Here is a 7253-nt window from a genome sequence, read left to right as displayed (position 1 = left end):
CATAATATTGTACAACCACCAACTCTTTCCAGTTCCATTTTCATCACCCCAAAATAAAACCCTGTACCCAATAAGTAGTTACCCCTCTTCCCCCCCAGCTCTTGGTAACCACCCATCAACTTTCTGTTTCTATGGGTTTACCAGTTCTGGATATTTCATATAAATGGAGTCATATAATTTGTGACCTTTTATGTCTGGCTTCTCTTGGTTACCATAATGGTTTTTTTTTTGGACTTATCCATGGTGTAGCAGGTATCAGTACTTCATTCCTTTTAATGGCTGAATAATATTCCATTGTATGGATATACCACCTTTTATTTATCTATTCATCAGCTGATGGACTTTGGGTTATTTCCACCTTTGGGCTGTCACGAGTAGTGCTGCTATAAATATCCGTGCACAAGTATTTGTTGAGTCCCTGTTTTCAATTTGTTTATATACCTAAGAGTGGAATTGTTGGATCATGGAAATAAAATTCTAAAGCATATGGATTCTAATAAAATTCATATGATTCAGCTAGCTTGAGACAGTTTTTAATGCATCTAAAAAAGATGCATATAAAATGCACTACCCTCAGGAGGCTTAGAGGATAACTTGCTGAAGCAAGTTTCTTCTCTACACAAAACACACCTATTTCTCCCATGAACAACTGTCACTTTCAGTGAGCCATCGGAGTTTCTGTTACTCAGCTATCTAGAGTTTCTGTTGTCTTCTCATCCAATAAGCATTTAACAAAGACAATAAGTAGAGATGCCTTTTGGGAGCTCTATTATTGGGATGTGTTGTATTCATGTGAAAGCAGAAAATAATGAAGAAGAAAAAAGGTTGACACCAGCACTAGGTCAGCTATTCTGGAAAGATTTCCAAACATCCAGAGTTGTTTTATAGTCAAGTAAAATGCTTCATTTGAGTGTATGTCTCTGAGAAGTGTTAATTGTTGATTAAATATTGTTGAATAGACTGAAAACATGAAATCCAAGCATATTAATTAAGCAGAGAATTCAAGCATAGTTCTCACTTTCCATAAATGTTTCCAAATGCTTAAACTAGGCCTCATTCCAAAGCCGTTCTTCCTATGGGGACATGGAGAAAACCTTGGCTCTCATCTAATTATGATAATGATATTAAGAATTTACTGAGTTTAAATTTCCAGGAAGAAAAGAATGAGGCCTATCACCGAGGGAAACACTGGGATTCTCACTTAAGTAAATCTATATTCTAAAGTGTTGTTGCTTATATTACAGCTGTTATTGGCAGTAGAAATATGCAGCAATAGTCTTCCTTTACGTTTTAATTCAGTTAAACTTAAGATGTTACAAATATTATGGAAATATAAACAGAAGAGGTGAATATATTAATTATGATACAGTTTGTCAGACTTTAACATTAATGGTAGTAGATCTTGGGATTGGTACATCTTGATCGAATGTAGCTATGGTAAATGACATGGAGATGGCTGAATTGCTATTATTTCCAGAACTTCCTGGAAGGGACCTAAGGTCGGCAGTAGGATCTAGCAGGTCATTGTCCTAGAATATATGTGTGGTCTTCCCCAAAACCAGACTGGGAAAATAGTCTGGGTCTTGTATCCACTGGCATCTCACAGGGCAAAGAGGGACTAACCGGATAGACACATGGAGATTCTGCCGCTGCAGGCCTCTCAGAATGGGGTTGCACCCTTCCGCAGAGCAAGGTTGACCTGCTCTGGCCTAATTATCTGATGTGTTGAGAGGCGAGCCACTTGGGAATGTGTTTGCTGGGTCTGCTTTTATTTTGGACGGTTTATTTAGTCATCACCCTCTTTTTACCCTCCTGACATTAGATCTCCAGATATTGACTTAAAATTCCATAGGATATGAATTTAAGAATTTATGTATTTTTAAATAATAAAAGTAATACAGGAATGCATGCTCAAACATGGAAAAAATACCAAAGAATACAGAATGAAGAAAATGAAAGCTTTTTGTCCAAACTGCTCCCCTATTCCCCACCCCTCCAATTCCGTTTCCCTTCCCATAGGTAAGCCCTGTTAGCAGTTTGGTGCATGCCTTTCCAAAGTATATGGTTATAGATAAAAATACATATAGATATAAAGATAAGCACCCTTTTTTTACTAAGCACTAAGCAGTAAAAAACTGTATTGGAACCACTTCCCAGGGTTAATCTCAAAACAAGAATACGGATCATCTGTCAAACATCCTGAGAAATTACTGCCTACCAGAATTTTACTCTTTTTTTTTTCCCCCAGAGCACTTCTGATTTAATATCTTCTGGCATGCTTCCCAGTCATGTGGCCATGAGCTGGGAGGAGATATAAATACCACTATGGCTAATAAAATGTATGCAGAATCCTGTATGTTAAAGCATTAGTATGAATTTTTTAAATCTTAGAGCTAAAGGACAAATGCCTCTCAGTAAGTCAAGGAAAGCTGGAAAAAAAAAATCATAAAGAAAAAAAGGTTTGGGCATCTCTGTGAAGGGCAGGGGAGATTTTGACTCTGATTTGATTAATCAGCAAATATTTATTATTCATCTATGCTGTGGTAAGCGCTGTAGGTGTACAGAAAGATGAGGTGTAGTCCCTGCCTCCAGGGGGCTTACCATCGGCGGGAAATCAGACTGGCCAAATAGAATGGAATCAGGTGAGAAAAAGTTTTCACAAGAGCTTGAACTTGATAAAGTAATAGACAGCCAGCCTCACAAGGTTTCTGCACAAAGGAGTGATACAATAAAAGCAAATTAAAAGAATATGTCTTTGGGAGCCCCTGCATGGCTCAGTCGGTTAAGTGTCTGCCTTCACCTCGAGTCATGATCCTGGGGTCCCAGGGTCCTGGGATTGGGCCATTTCAGGCTCCCTGCTCAGCGGGGGAGTCTGCTTCTCCCTCTCCCTCTGCCCTTTCCCCTCCCTCACACATGTGCTCACTTGCTGTCTCAAATAAAGAAATAAAATCTTTTTTAGAAAAGGAAAAAATATGTTTCGGGCGCCTGGGTGGCTCAGTCAGTTAGGCGTCTGCCTTTGGCTCAGGTCATGATCCCAGGGTCCTGGGATCAAGCCCCGCATCAGGGAGCCTGCTTCTCCTTCTCCCTCTGCTTTCCCTGTCTGCCTGCCTGTGATCTCTCTCTCTCTCTCTGTCAATAAAATCTTAAAAAAAAAAAAAAGATTCTCTCTCTCTCTCCCCCTCTGCCCCTCCCCCCACTTTCCATCCCTTCAATTCCATTCTGTAACTACTGCCTTAGCTCTGACTTTTAGGACCTTGCCAACTGCAATGAACTAGTGTCCAGCACTCAGCTATCTCCCCATCCCACTTCTTCCCAGGCCATCCTACACGCAGCCACAAGAATGTTTCTAAAGGTGCAAAGGGCCCCTTTCTCTTCAAAGGTCAAAAATGTCTCCCCTTTGACCACCAAATAGTCTGAGCTTTTTAGTGCAAAATTCAAGACCCTCCCATAAATTATGCTATCCTCCTTCCAGACTTGTCTCCCATTCCCTAATATGAACCTATTACTCCACTGAAATTGAACTACTTACTATTCCCCAAACCTCTTCCGTGCTGTCCTCATGTGATTCCCCCACCCTTACCCCACCTCCAGAGAAAAGCAGAGTCGGGGAAAACAGCTGGGAAGCTGTTGAATAATCCAGGTGTGGGCTGATGCCACCAGGGAGAGGGTAGTGAGTGTGAGAATGCAGAAGACGGCTGATGGCAGCAGATCTTCCTGATTGGACACAGGGTTTGAAAGAAAGATGAGTCAAAGTTTAACTCATTTTGGGCTTGAGGCAGCAAACACAGTTCCTTCTCCATAACTGCTTTTTCCTCATCCTTGCAGTTGTTGGAGGTTCATATTTATTTCATACTGCCTGTGTAACCTGGGACCACATATAATTAATGATTTCTCTATACTTTAGGTCACTAATATATATTTATTTAAAATAATACAGGCAGGGGCGCCTGGGTGGCTCAGTCGTTAAGTGTCTGCATTCTGCTCAGGTCATGATCCCAGGGTCCTGGGATTGTGCCCAGAGTTGGGCCCCCTACTCAGCGGGAAGCCTGCTTCTCCCTCTCCCACTCCCCCTGCTTGCATTCCCCCTCTTGCTGTCTCTCTCTCTGTCAAATAAATAAATAAAATCTTTTAAAAATACAATAAAATAATACAAGCAGAACAAAATACTTTAGGAGCTAGAAGTCTTCAAGACACACTCTAAAATAATGTTGTGGGATTAAATATGCCACATTTCACATAACCTATGTGCATTTAATAGAATCTTTCATTTCATTATCAGTGTGGTTTGGAATATAAGGCTTATGAGACTATCTCATGAAAACCAACATGAGATATTCATGTGGGTCTGGTAACAGCTGGAGCCAGGCACCTCAAAGCTCAGGGCTTGGGTTTCTCGAGCTCCCTTCTCTTCTTAGGTGGGGTCAGCTTTCTTCTCAGTCACTCAGGTCACCTGCCTCCTCTTCCCATTCCATCTGACACCAGCTCTGAGACCACCAGGTTTTACAGTTTGAGAAATCTGGGAGTCAGTACCCAGTAATGACTCTTAAAATCAGAGGGCTTGGCTGTTGAATTATGTGCCTGTCATTGCTAGCTACAACCTGGGGCAAGTGAGTTAACCGACTGACCTCAGTTTCTTCAACTGTAAAATGAGAATAATATTAGTACTGTCTCAATAGGGCTATTTTCAGGATTAAATGAGTTAATATATATGAGTTTAGATTGGAGCCTGGCATTTGATAAGTGCTCAGTGAATGTTAACTACTAACCAAGCTTTGATTAAATTTGGAACAAAAACCCTTGCTATCTACTAACTTAGCCAACAGGGGTCAGTACACAGCAATCCACATGGGAAGCTAAATAAAATGATTAATGGGCGTAAAAAAAGATTTTCAGTGTTTGAGGAAACATCAGTGCTTCAGAAAACTTTTGTAAAATGGTGTTAAGAAAAATCAGTAACCATAAAATTAAGCAATTAGTGAGAAACATAGGAAGAGAAAAAAAGGCAAAGTAATTAAATAATAAATACATTTAGAATGTCTAAAAGCAATTTAAAATGCAGAAGGACATTTTAAGTGGGAATGCTCCAAAGCAGAGGCCTTGAGGATCCATGATGCAGTAGAGTACTATCTTGCCAACAAGAGCAACTTGCTCACTGAAGTAACCAAGTACGTATTTCAAGTTCTACCTTGATGTTTGGGGGATGGGAGAGGGTATGAACCGTCCTATTTTACGATTACATGACAACAGTGTTACTGCTTATTGAGTGTTCACTGTATGCCAGGTGCTTTACACACATCACCATATTTCTTTGACTTTTTAACATGAAAATGTTGAAATATATAGAAGAGGATAGAATAATAAAATGAACACCCATATACACATCAATCGAGCACTGAACACTTTCCCTATTTTAATTTTTCTAAATTATTTTAAAATAAATATAGATACCAAAATTTTACCCCAAAATACATTAATATGTATATCTAAAAATAGAGACGTTTTTCTACAACGGCACAATGGTTTTATCATATCTAATAAAAAAGCAGTTGTTTAATATCATCTCATGCCCTAGTTCGTATTCAGATTTAATTGTCCCCAAAATATCCTTTATATCTGGTTTATTGAACCAGAAACAAGGACAAGCCATTGCATGTAGTTATTGTGTCTCTTAGGTTTCTTTTAATCTAGAACAGCCTGCCCTCTGTCCTGCTTTTTTGTTTGCTTGTTTTGTAATTACACTGACTTAAGAGACAGCCATTGGTTCTGCAGGAAGTTCAGAATTTTTCTGTTTCCTCTTGGTATCGTTGTATTCTTCTATCCTTGTACTTTCTGCGTGAGTATGACTATATAGAAGGGAGAGCGTTTGGGAAACAATCCTTCACAGACAAAACTGGGGCATCATATTGTATCACATCAGGAGGCACATAATGTCCGATTGGTCCACTTTTAGTGATTATAAGATTGATCTAGGTTAAGATGGGAGGGACCAGATTCCTTCATTGTCATTATGTTTTTCTTCTGACTACAGCTAGCAATCCCTGGAGGATAATTTGGCCCTAGGTGAATATTCTGTTCCCTGTCACCCTTTCACCACATGGTTTCATTGATGGTCCTGGCATGAGAATCAGTTATTTCATTAGGGCCTACAAGGTGGTGATTTTCCAATTCTATCATTCATCTTACATTATTTAGCTGGAAAACTTTTGTAAAGAGAACTGTTTCCTCATCAACTGGGACTATTTGGTTACCCTGAAATACAGCTTTAAGTAGGAGGGCAGGATAAATGTTTAATTTATTTTCTTAAATTACCACTTTTCAGAGTAAAGAGTTGCTGTAACAGTCACCATGGCAAATGAGGCTTTTAAAAAATTGTTTTTTATATTTGGTTTATTCTTTTGGTGGGACTTCTTTGTTTGACATTTTCAATCAATTGCAGTCATTATTTTTGGTGCTCAAATTGTTCTAATTTTGGCCAGTGGGCATTCCCTCAAGCTGGCTCCCGTGTCCTTTTGAAAGGACCTCGTTTTTTTTCTTGGATACCTCCAGACTTCACTGTCACAAGATGTCCCAAGCGCTCCTATTCATTCCCAGCTTTTGACCTGGCATAAATCATTTCTCCAAGGAGCCCTGGGACTTTTTAGTGGAGAGTGGTATTTATTTAGAGATCAAAGTCTGGGTGCCAAGGATAACCACTGCCCTGAGTTCAAATTAATATTTTCATTTCAAAGTTAAGATAAGGTTTTATTTCTTGTTTTTATACTTTTATATCTTATTTTACACTGGAGTTTTTGCGCCTAATAACATTAACAAAATTATTCTTTAAATACTTAAACCAACCCTATGAGATAGGGGATAAGTTATATAACTGTGATCATAATTTATGTTAAAATCGCTGTTTTACGAGGAGGAAACTGACAAGAGGTGCCCAGGCTTACGTGGCCAGTAAATGGCAGCGTCGGGATTTGAACCCGGCACGCTACTTCCACCAGGGAAGGGAGTCCCAGACATTCAGAGGGTCTTCTCCACGTTAAGTGATCAGGGCTGGGGATGCGAGAACCAGCATGAGGGGGAAATTGACCCATCGTGACCGACTGCTTCAAATGAACCGGGAGGGCAGAGTGGGGGCGAGTGCCCTAAAGAGCACGAAACGCCTGGAACCACACATGCACCACCTGAAGGTGAGAAAGCCTGGCTCGGAACCACGCGGCGCAACCCCCAAACCGAACCCACCGGACCTGACCCGCCTCCGCGTA

The sequence above is a fragment of the Zalophus californianus genome, chromosome 12 (assembly GCF_009762305.2).
Source record: "Zalophus californianus isolate mZalCal1 chromosome 12, mZalCal1.pri.v2, whole genome shotgun sequence".
NCBI lineage: Eukaryota > Metazoa > Chordata > Mammalia > Carnivora > Otariidae > Zalophus > Zalophus californianus.
The sequence above is the reverse complement of the archived record's forward strand: the minus strand, read 5'-3'. Positions refer to the sequence as shown.